At 38.5% G+C, this 13,130-nt stretch overlaps 1 protein-coding gene across 2 annotated transcripts in view; it reads right to left on the reverse strand.

The window, feature by feature from the left end:
* The window catches only part of CFAP69 (cilia and flagella associated protein 69), a 2,033,309-nt gene that overhangs the window by 158,393 nt on the left and 1,861,786 nt on the right, over positions 1–13,130 (reverse strand). The gene's annotated exons all lie outside the window — the stretch shown is intronic.

A 13,130-nucleotide genomic window follows, 5' to 3' on the forward strand; every position in this document is an offset into this window, starting at 1 on the left:
GCGTTAAAGTATGCCACAGTTTCATCTAGGGGAGATATTTCAGCACTGACCAGTTGCATGCCTTAAGTTCATTTTGAAACTTGGTGAGGATAAAATTCTTGTTGTTTCTTGATGTTCTGTAGGAGGGTTGGTAGGAGCAATCTACTTTGAGCTTGATTATATAGGTGACACAGTGGTTGCTTAGATAATCAGGCAAAGTGCCTGATCTATAGAATTCGAGATGGATATTGATGAGTATCCAGTCCAGGGTACTTTCCTTGCTATTGTGTTTTCCTGTCCTGGTGGGGGAGGTTATGGTTTGACTAAAACTGTAGAGGTTTATGTGGGTTGTGGGTGTTTCACAAGAACAAGTGTTCCGGTCAATGCTGAAATCCCCAAGAACAATTGTTTCTTGGGGGTAGTTATTGGATAGCCAATATAAAAAGTCTTTTAAGGTTACTGTGTTCTTCCCTGGGGGAATATAGACGCAGACAATGTTTATATGTTTGTTTTTACTAATTTGTAGTTTTGAGATAAGAATTTCAGCATTATTGAACTGGGGTGGTTGTTGGGTGCCCGTGCTGACAGATAGGGTAGACTTGTAAAGTACAGCTACCCCACCACCCTTTCTAGTGGTATGATCCTGTCAAAACATATTGTACCCTGCTGGCAGAACCTCATGGTCCTTGGTGGCAGGTTATAGCCATGTTTCTGTTAGGCACAATAAATTTGGGGAATAAACATCTAAGAGGGGATGGAGGTGCTGACTTTTATTATTTATGCTCCTAATGTTTAGATGGCAGGCCAGCAGTAAGTTGGGGGGTCTATTTGTTGGAGCTATGAGGGTTGAGGATATAGTAAGGGGATTAAGGTCAGTAGGTGGACATGGACCACGGTTAGGGTGGATGTCACTATCCTTTGTGAGGTTGCAGTGTAGCCTGAGTCTGAATTTTAAGATTTTGAAAAATATTTTGTAATAATGTCTAGTTTTAGGAGCAATGCAACTAGATCTAGTAAGATGACAGTGTTTAGGGGATAGGGAGGTAAGCATGAGGGAGGTAAGGGAGAGTGTATTATTATGTGTAGTTGATGGGATGGATGTTTGGGGATCTAGGATAGTGGAAACCTAGGTGACTCTGATATTCATATGCAGTAAGGAGATATGGGATGAGCAACAGGGATAGTAGTAAGGTAAGTAAGAGTATTCTGTGTAATAGCATGGCAGCTGAAAGAGGCCTGAACTTAGACAAGGAAAGGTAGAGTTAGGGAACAGGTGGTATTAAGATGAGGGTGGTTCTATAGTGTGAGAAGTTGTTGCTGAGTATTTAAAAAGGAGTGGGGTATGGTGAGCTGAAAGAGGCCTGAACTTAGACAAGGAAAGGTAGAGTTGGGGAACAGGTAGTATTAGGATAAGGATGGTTCTATAGCATGAGTAGAGGTAGACAATGACTTCTTTCTTCCCAGATGCAAAACCCTTAGTAATGAAATGTGCCACACAGAAGGACTTTGTGACCACCAGTGGCAATGTTGTGGTGAAAAGAGAGGTTGCTGTCAACCTGTGTTCCCAGATCTCTTACAATGCATTCTGTGTTCAGTGTACTACCATCGATGTGGTAATTCAAGGGAAATGGGTTTTTCCCAAGGGGGATGACAACACATTTTTTGGCATTGAGCTTAAGGCCATGATTCTGACACCAGTCGTTGGTCTCAGTGAGGCCTTTCTGTAGGCTGTCAACATCACCTGGGGAGTTAATAATAGCTCCCAACTTGCAATTGTCTGCGAACTTTGTCAGCCATAGTTCCTTCATGTTGGTCTGTAGATACCAAACAGGAGAGAACCCAGGACTGAACTCTGTGGGACTCCCCTTGTGACTGGTCTGCAGTCTGACTTGGAGTCAGCTACTTTCACACTGTGGGTTCTGTGAGCCAGTTTGCAACTCTCCTAGTGATATAGGGGTTGATGCTTAGCTTAGTCAGTTTTTCTATGACTCCTGAGTGGGGAATGGTATCAAAGGCCTTGGCCAGTTCAAGGTAGGTTGTGTGAACCACGTTGCCTTCATCCACAGCTCTGGTGACTGACTCAAAGAAGTCAACCAAGTTGAGCAGGCATGATCTACCCTTCACAAAACCAAACTGTGTGGGATCCAGAGTTTGGAGATTCCCTATATCCTTGTTTATTAGGTCCATGATGATGCATTTGATAGCTTTGCATATCAGACTCGTCAGGCTAAAATGGGGAGATAGTTCCCAGGGTCTGTAGTCGCTCCTCCTTTGGGTAGAGGGATGACTGTAACAGTGCACCATTTGGTAAGGACAAAGCCTGAGGTGAGGCTGTGATTGAACAGGGCACACAGGTGAGGTGCCAGTTCACTCTGTAGTCCATGTAGAACACAGCCAGGGATATTGTCAGGTCCCACAGAAGCTGTATTCTTGGCCTTGGACAGTTCTGTTTTAACCTGTGCAGCAGTAATACTGGGTGCCTTGCAATCTACTGGTAATGTGATTGATCTATGGGGTGGGCTAAAGTTGGCAATGAATCTGTTGGTCAGTATATTGGCAATATCTGTTGCCTTGGTATAGGAGGTATTATTGTGCAGGAGCTCAGAGCAAATCTGGGTATTGCCGTGGAGATTCTTTACATAACTACAGAAGGCCTTGTGGTTGTCTTTACTATCTGCTGCAATTCTGTTTGATTAGTTTGCTGTCAGATCTAACCACGGAAGAGATGACTATTGGTGTAGAGCAACGGTCGCCCATGTTAGTAATGACCAGGTCAAGGATGTTGCTTCCCTTAGTGGGGGGTAAGAATGAGCTGATCCAGGGCATTGGAATTAATGAATTCCAGGAAACATTGGGCAAGTATATTGATACATGAATAGTTTTCCCAGTTAATGGTGGGGTAGCTGAAGTCACTCAGTATGACAGTGTTCGGTTGGACCCTAATATTCTCAGGTTTCTTAGGAATGTGGAGTGTGAGTCTTGGGACATGGTTGGGGACCTATAGAAGGCTACGACCTGAATCATTGTCTTACCCAATGTTAGCTGCACCTGAAGTATCTCAAATATGTTTGTTGGGCTACCAGTTTAGAGGTATGCGCATCCTTTATGAATATGGAAACACCAGTCTTTGGAGCTTCAGACCAAGTTCTGGGGCCAAAAGGTGTGGAATGAGTTATAGCCTGGTAGTGCAGGGATGCTTTCTGCTGCCTTGAACCAGGTCTCTGTTACAGCACAAATGTTGATGTTTTCCATTTTAAGGAGTGCTTTGAGCAAGTGCATTTTGAGATTTAGACATCTAGCTCTGAGCAGCATGACCCTCATATTGCATTTGTTTGCACCTGTTATGGTGGTAATTCAGTCTTTGGAACACCACCTAAAAAGGCACTATAAGGGTGGCAAGAGCCTTAGCCAGTATCCGGAAGTCCAGGGGTGACAGATGCAGGCCATCTCTGGCAAAGCATTGAGGTCTATCAATCACGTCATCCCAGGCAGATAGACACTGGATCTGCTTAGAATAACACCAGAAACTTAGCCAGTTGTTGAAATCATTCATTTTCTGCTTGTACTGTGGTATAATTCTGGGTGATGGTAGGATACTGCTCAGGGCTAGGGTCATACCTGCCTGGACTACATAATCCGAGAGCTCCTCCATGTCTCTTTTCATGTAGTCCAGGGAGTTACATCTCAGGTCATTCACACCCACATGTACAATGACAGAGTCATATTTGTACCTGTTGTTGAGGGACCTGAGTGCATGCATTATGTGGTGGATCCTGGTGCCCAACAGGCAGCTGACTGTTACTTTCTCCTTATTCAACCTAGTGAGTTGGACATCAGTGTGCCTCACTATCGAGTCACCTCTGAACAGTGTATTGGGTATGCTGTTTTGCCTTAGGTTTTTTGGTTGAGTGGCACACTGTTTAGGAGAGTTATGTGTCTCGTGATTAGTGTTGTGTTGTGGTAGTCAAGTGCATTTCTGCCTTGAAGGTGTCTGCTGTTTGGACAGATTTTTATTGAGACCCTCTGTGAAGGTGGGTGTGTGGTTTTTGTTTTTATGTGAAGGCAGTGCTGGTGTGTGTTCTGGAGGGCTATGTGTTCCATGTGGTGTGGTGCAAGTGTTGACGTTCTCCTCTTGACCAGCTATTCCAGTCTTGGCTGGAGAGTGCGTGGCTTCTAATTTGGATATACAAGTGCATCTCTTGCAAGTCTGAGTGTTGGGAGGTAAGAGGAGAGGGTTGTCAGTGTACATGAGGCAGTTGCTACATTGCCTCAGGATGCCCAGGTTCACCAGGTTAATAGGAGAAAGCACAGGGAACTAACCTTTAGACATGCCTGGAGGGGTGGGCATTAATAATAAGTATTGGACCTGTTTCCTTGTAGAATGTTTAGTGCTGGTAGCACTTTTGTGTGCTACACTAATTGCTACAAGAAGCCTGGTAAAGTGCTAAACTAATAAGCTAGTAAAATTTCCCCTTCTATATGTGAATTTTCCTTCCTCACATAAATTTAAGCTTCTCCATTTCATTATTTCTTTCATTTTTTTGCCCAACTTTGCATTTCTTTCATGTAAATCACAACCTCCAATATTTATAATATTCATATATGCTACCATATAATGTTTAATTTCTACAAACTGTTCACTTTCCTTTAGTATACACATATAATCTTATTTATCTAAAATGTTTCCTTCCATCTTTTGTTCAACTATTTTAACTCTCACTGTTTTCACTACACAATAAACTAGAACTTTTATTTTTTCATTAAATAAAAATAATGCCCCTGAATCAGGTCTTATCCTAAATTCCATAACATTGAATTACCATACAGTGTTTCTGTCTGTATTCTATTTTTCATTAATAAAACTCAAATATTGTAAAACAATAATAACCTCAAACAAACTGCACCACTGTAATACACACATTCTTCTAGCATCACTTAGGATGCTATTCACATTCAGTGAAATCAGTTTGACATTTTTCTTTTCCTATTTTTTTTGTAATCTGGATGAGATTTTTTATTTTCCTTTTTCTTGTATGTTACCTTTTCATCAACAGAATTTTTCTTATAGTGTACCTTCTCATTTTCTACTTTCTATTTCTTCATCTGTTTATATTCTCTATGTATAGACATTCTCTTTCAATTTCCGCTTCTTGCATCCTGATTTGTATGCTGTTTGTATGTTTTGTAGTTGTTCTACCACTACATCATCTGTTTATTAAATTCCCTGTACTTCTACCCTTTGCACCTTCTCCACTGCATTCTCATTTTCAGAAAGTTTCGTCCATATGTACATCTTATAACACTTCTTCCTGCTGTACATTCTCCTGTTCCTCTTTACACTAAAACCAAATGCAACTATTTTTCTTACACTTCATGTATTCTGCTTTACATCTGTTAGCTTTATGTCCCTTTTCTCCTGCACTGACATCTAACTTTTCAGCACTGTTTAAGTGTGATGTTTCCCCACAAAAGGAGAATGGGTTGTCCAAAATACCCATTACAAGTTCCCATTACTTCTGTTACAAAAATTGTACTAGGCAGATGTAAAATAACATTTCTTCCACTTTTAAAAATAACTTTCTATTTTCACCCTTCATTCCAAACATTTCTCTCATCTTTACTTTTCATCACATTCTTAACAGATTCACACATGCTTTCTACAAATTGTCTTATTTCAGTTTACTTCAGTTTCTTCAGTTTCATCAGTCCTAAATTGTACATATGCCAGTTTGTTTTTTGATGAGTGAAAACATGCTCATTCCAGGGGAAAATATTACTTTTTTCAAATTGTAACAAAAAATATTTCCATTTAAGTCTTTTTTCTCAAGATGTATAAAAGCTGTAACATCTTTAGCAAAAAAGCCAAATGGCACTATTATATTGTCTGAAACATTATATTTGTCAAGAATACTCTCTCTCATAGGATCATAGGAAGTTTCTAGGCTGATGGCTCGAGGGCCCTTACAAGCCTAGTCAAATCTATCCTTGTTACCACGATCAGCACCTATTGCCCCTGTCCATGAGGGGCACACGTGGAACCCCCAGGGTAAATTTACGGTTATCCATCCAATCATCCAGATTGTGTTTGAAGAGGGCCAATGAGGTGCTCTGCTTGACCTGAAGTGGGAGTCTATTCCAAAGATGTTGTAACATCTGGGAGATAAATCTATCCCTCAAGCAGGTTCTATTGATGTCACATATAAGGTTTAGTTCCTTAGAGCATGTGCCATTTGACTTGCGGATGTGCAGTATTTCCTATAAAGCATGGTCAGAGATTGCTTTATATGCAAGGCAGAGATTGCCTCTGAGTAGTCCGTATGAGACAGAATAAACTGTCAGTGATTTCAGCTGATCCACATAGGATAGCTGCTGATGACCTTGAATTTTCCATTTGAGCAACCTCTGTCGTCTCTCCAATTGCTGCAGGTGCTTTGAAAGGTACATACCAAAAAAGGCGTACTCAATTATTGGTCTAATGAGTGAAGAGTACAGGGAGGTGAAAACTTCTCCTTTTCTCAAGGCAATGACCTTACTTATAAGATTAGCTATATAGAATGCCCTTCTTACCACTGTGGAAACATTGTTATCAAAGGCAAGGTTGCTGTTAACTTGAGTGCTCAGATGTCTCACTACTGAGTGCATACTTAGGGTATTGCCATTGATGCGGTCATTTGTAGGAACATCGCTCTTACCGAAAGGGATGATAATATATTTTTTTGCATTGAGTTTGAGGCCATGACTTTGGCACTAGTCATTTACTTGCTAAGACTTTCTTGAAGGATGTTGACATCATTTGGAGTTTCTATGAGTGCACCAATTTGCAGTCATCAGCAAACTTTGTCAGCCACAGTCCCTTGGTTTTAGCTTATATTTCAGGGAAATAGATTCAGAACAGTAGAGATCCCTCTGGAATGCCATTGGTTACGGGTCTGCTGTTGGAGGTGGATTCCCCTACTTTGACTGTATGTGTTCCATCAGTGAGCCAGTATGCAACCCCATTCTCTACATCTCATAGCAATCCTGAAAGCTCATATATTAAAAGAAAATATGAATAATATACTTATCTTCAGTGTCACAGAACAAAAATATCTAAGGCTTACTCTCAATGCATGCCTAAACTTTTCAAGGCATAGAAACAAAATCACTTCCAAAATGCTGTCTCATCTAAAATTATGCTGCAGAATCTTGTACCTTCTATCTCCTGTTCCATGTGCAGCCAAGGCAATTAATGTTGAAATTCACAAGCTACAGTACTGACTGTCCCTTCTGAGTCTTCACTCATTATGCAATCTGCACAGACTCCAAGCTTCTGAAAACAAAATATGTAGATTTGTTCTTTAAGCAGATCCACAGATTTACCACTGTGATGCATTACAAAGGTTTATTTGGCTTCCCTTATGCAACAGAGTGGTTCTGTTTATTTGGCTTTCCCAATTAAACAGAACCATTCTCTTGATAAACCATCTTCTAGTCAAAACCTTAAAACAAGTATATTGCACTCCCCCACACTGAGGAGTAAAGTTCTTAGAGAACAAAACTATTCCCTTAGGGGTGACATCATCCTAGCCAGGCCTCAATTCAAAACTACTATACGTAAAACAGCCTTCTCAAGACTAGGTCCTTTCACCTGGTGCCACCTTCTCAAGGAAGTTAAAATTCAATAAACACTACAAGATTTCAAAACAGTGTTAAAAGAACATTTCTGAAACAAAGCCATTTGAACTTGCTTTCAAGATAATGGTTAATTATATGACTACCTCCATACAGTCTTACTTCTTGCAGTAAGCTATATATTACCTTTGTTTTATACCATGAAACGATTACTTAATATAGGCAAATATTGTAAAAGTGTAAATTATAAATAACTTACCTTACTTATATTGTTTGCTCAACCATCACTGCATTAACTGTAAGTGTATTTGCATTCTTTATTTCATATACATTATAATGCTATCCATGCAGCCTCACTGAACATAATCATATTCTATTGCTGTGTTTTGCTGCTTATATACCTCTTAAGATTCTACGTCATGAGTGAAAATGGCAGGTAGACCAGTTCACCTATCCAATAAATAAATAAATGAATAAATAAATGAATAAATGCATGAATAAATAAACACATCAAATGTAATGCAGAAAATCAATTCAGGATTATGCCTGATGAATCTGAAGTACGTGTTCAACAAAAAAGTATAGGAATATAGGAATATGTTGAGCAGTAATAACCGTAAAGAAGACACTCTCAGTGCAGAATGGTGGCTTGCAAAGACGTTGCACTACACCCTGACTTTAACTACTACTGAAAGAGTTTGCTTAAAACAATGATGCACTGTTTAAGAGGATTCCTGTCTTAACTGCTTCACAGTATCCCATTTTAATGACCAAGCATCCTCAATGATTACTGCTGCAGTTCAGTTTCAGTGTAATCCTGCATTCTGTTTTGATAAAAATCATGCATTTTTTAATTTTTAAATCCACTTCCCCACATCCTTTATTTAAACGTGTTAATTTCTTCTCAAGTGGGTACATGTCAGTCGACCGACAAGTCGGAAGACCGACATTCACTCCACCGACACATGAAAACATTGACAGCGCAAACACAGACATTTAACAGGTAAGACTTTTAAATTCGCTAATCATGCCTACCACACATGCATAACACTGCCACACTTACTAAAACATGGTAGGCATGATTAGAGAATTTAAAAGTCTTACCTGTTAAATGTCCGTGTTTGCACTGTCGATGTTTTCATGTGTCGGTGGAGTGAATGTCGGTCTTCCGACTTGTCGGTCGACTGACATGTACCCTCTCAAGCATATCTTCATCTACATTCAGTATATCATCTACAGATTTTAAAATATGAGAAGCACAAACCCTTCATACAACATACTAACGTTCTGCCATTTTTCAGTATTTTACCCATTCATACATACTGAGGAAAGTAAAGTACTCAGAGGTCACCATTCAATACCTTATCCATTGTCTCACTGACATGATGCAAAACGAAAATTACTCAGAGGACATCCTAGTTTAATGTACTTTGCACCTTACATGCTTTTCCTAGATAACTAGTGATCATGTTTATTACAGCTAAATACATCTACATCTCATTAATCCATTCTGCTATACTTTTACCACTGCTGCTAATCAGCACCTTGCTGAGATATTTACTGTTGGTGCCACATGCATCATGTTGACACAGGCAGTCGCTCATTTATTATCCCATAAACGTGCACATATTCAAACTCACATGTGCGTGCACAAAAGTGTGGGCATGTGCTCACTCTCTCACACACACAACACATCTCCATACCTCTCAGCTGCCCCTCATTTTAAAAATTGTCTATGAGTGTGCCTCTTATATTTGCTATGTTCATCATCGCATACAGGTACAGTCATACAAAAATAACAGCATAGAATTTCATACTTCCTATAGTTTATGTAAAGTTCTTGCTGCAAAGTTTGCTGTTCTATTATGGTAGAGTAATAGTTCAGAAGTATTGCTATACACATACCCACACACACACACACACACACACACACACATATATATATATATATATATATATATATATATATATATATATATATATATATATATACACACACACACACACATATATATATATATATATATATATATATATATATATATATATATATATGGGTGTGTGTGCATGTGTTTGTGTGTTTCAAATATTCCTGCTATGATTTTATTTCTTTTTTCCTTCTTTTATTTTCTGCTGAAGACTGACATCATACTTTTCCCAGCTTTCAATTTTATAATGCTTTTCCCTTATGTATTTGTACAAAGCAAAGCTAAATGTGTAAAGAGTTTTACAGCTTTGAAAGCTGTATAACAATTAATGTTGCCACAAAGGTAGCAAGCAGAAATGAATTGTCTCTCTAAAGGTTTACTATCATTTTTGCGAACAGCAAAATAAATGCCGTTCACAAGACCGAACCACAGCAACGAAAATCAACATCACTGCTAAGGCACAATGTCGAATCAGCTGATCGAATTCAGCAGATTCTACACTGTGCCCCAAAAGATCACGTGATGTCCATATAGGAGCTTATGTAAATGAAATTCCTATACCTCACATCACATTTTTGCAGGAAGGCAAGCCCCCTGCACCCCCCTGTGGGGGGTGCACCCCCCACACCCTCTGATAACTATATATTCCAACTCCAAGATTGCGCTACAGTGAGGAAATGGATGGGTACCGTGATCTCTGTATGGTACGTTGAGTTCATATCAGTGAATGCACAGTGCATTTGCTACTTTCCAACAAGGAGATGTTCAGCAAGATGGACATTCAAACATCCAAGTTTAGAACTGTCCATCTGAGGAGCAACGCCATTCGAAAAATTGATAGTAAACCCCCTCTAAAGCATTTTATAGTTTTGAAAGCTGTGAAGCAGCTCTGCACCACAGACAGTAGGCACAAGTAGCATCCCTCTGAAGAACAAATGACTCCATTCTACTTAGAACTAAGACAAACAGGCAAACTAAATTTATTTAAAAGAATCACTGAAAAACAATTAGACAACTAGCTGTGCTCTTGTATTGCTCCAGGATAGTATAGAAATACTACTAATAAACACTTTCCCCCTCTCATATATAACTAACCAACATCTTCTAACTCATATACGTTCATTTTTCCCTCCATCTCTATCTCATCTAAAATCTCTATTTCTGTATCTTTTCTCTCATGTTCCACTACATACTACTATTCTTTATAAAACAAACATACTGACATTAAAACTACAGCTACCTCTATAAACTCTAAATTACTTACTTTAATACTGAAAACTCCTGTTTTACAATAGTCAAATGACATAATATCTTAGCAATTTCTAACATGTATCTCTTTTTCTAGTTTGTTTGTGTCTTTCGGCTTTTCCCGGTTAGGAGTCGCCACAGCGGAACTCCGGTCTGCTAATGATTGGTAGTGGATTTTTACGTACCGGGTTACCAGCCCTGACGCACAACCTTCAACGAAGGCATGCCCCATTCACGTATGCCTCCACACAGAAGACGCTCTAGCTGAGAATCGAACTTTTTTTTTCTAGTAACCGTACATATTCAATTTTTGTACATACAATGCTTGATATTTCAACTGCAGATCCTAAACTGTACAAACAATTTTAATATACATAGATATCTGATTTACAACGCAAAATGGCACAGTGTTTTAATTTATGTATGAAAAGTGAATATCCTCTGTATTTTGTTTGCATAAAAACTGTACAGCTTTTCACCCTGTACAATGTAAAACTCCTACTGTCTTATTTTATGTATGTATATCTAACATTCTCTGTACTTTGTAATAACTGTGGAGCTTTTCTCCCTGGGCCTCCACTAAAAATGGATTCAACCCTGAGCTGGACTTTCACGGTAAGCAAAGACAGGCAGACAGATAGATAGACAGAGAAATAAATAAATTCAACTGTTAGACAATGTTCTGTCACATTTCATTGAATGGTGTAGCACAGAGAAGTGTCAAATTGCTTTTATAGTTACAGTATTTGTGTTTCTTGCTGATCTTCTATGGTGTCCATCACTTGCCACTGTTATACTAAAGTGTCACACTACAGTTTAATAGCTCTTAAAGGCACTTAGCTAAAGCTTGTTAAGCACTTTACTAACATCAGAAAAGTACTTAACAAGCCATTTTTCCTCAGTTTTGAAATGTAATTATGGTACTCCACATAATTTATCTCTTTAATTTCCAGGCACTTTTCCATCTGTAATTGTCACATCTTCCATTTTTTAACACTTCATATATATCATCTCCTGCATTTACTTCATACCTTCTTTTCCTCACTTTATTTTCTGTAACACTTCTCATGTCTTCATATTTACATGTTGTTATCTGTTTTATGAAGTTACTATCTCTATTCTGCAAATCTTAATAACAGTTATGAAACTTATACAAGACTGGTGGATTAAGCATACTTAACACAATTTTCTCTTTACATTTGTATAATACCTTCCTTTAACTGGGTTCCGCGTACTTCCACATGCACATAAAAATGTGACCATTCTCAGAAACTTCCTTAGTCTTATTTGTTGACATATATCTAGAAGTCTCAAAAGGGTCTACTGGACCAATCCACTTGCCTACTTATTAAACAAATAAAAAATAAATCTGTACAGATGGATGCAACTGTCTTCCACAATACTTGACATTGAGCTCCAAATGCTCTTCCTTTTTATTTCCATTAGCAAACTCATGAGTCCACTGGCAGAAGAGGCAATTGTTTGTGATAACTAGTTCTGTTCTGACATAAGCTTTCTCTTCACTCATTCCAGAGAATTGCCCACGGACGAAACAATACCCCAGCTTCCAGAATTTCTCTTTGAAGATTTCTCCTCCATAGCAACTGCATGGCAACACTCTTAATACCTGTTACCATGGAATGTTTTATGGCTGCTTTAATGCATGCTTACTAGCTTATTTATCTACAACATGTTTTTTTTAAACTTTACTTCTGGTGATTTAAGCCATCTATTAGTAGGGTAATGCAGCTTGTCTACCTGTTTCTGCAAAGACAACTGGATATAAATTTAGGACTGCTTGTTCCGCTGTGGCGACCCCTAATGGGAAAAGCTGAAAGAATAAGAAATACATTTTCCATATAAAAGCAGGTCTACCTTTTAGTAGGATTATGAAGTTAAAAATGGAAAGAAAAAAATACCAACCATGTTTGTAATTCAGGAAAGACTATAATGGCAGAAATCTGTTTTACCCCAGTCTCCAAGGTATTCTTTGTGGTCAAAGAAATGTCAAATGAAAATGTTATTATATTTACTGCCTCATAAATGTAAAACTAACCATTTTCAGTTCTTTCAGCTATTTCAGCAACAAAATAATTTACTTTGTTCATTTTTATACACTGCTATGCTTAAACATGGATATAAATAAAATGTCTCAGAGCGCTGCTCGGAAGTTTTGTTTCAGATGAATGCTGCATTCAAGTTTACTTATTCTGAATGTGGCTGGAACAGACATTATTTTTCATTTTACTTATACTAAGTGGTACATATTCTGAGCACAGATGAAAAAATTTAAAATGTTATATAGTTCTCCCTTTTCCGAAAACAGCAAGGACAAAACAAAAGTGGTGACTACCTTAAAATGAC

This window comes from Protopterus annectens, chromosome 3.part1 (genome assembly GCF_019279795.1).
Source record: "Protopterus annectens isolate FY-2018-M chromosome 3.part1, PAN1.0, whole genome shotgun sequence".
Lineage (NCBI taxonomy): Eukaryota > Metazoa > Chordata > Ceratodontiformes > Protopteridae > Protopterus > Protopterus annectens.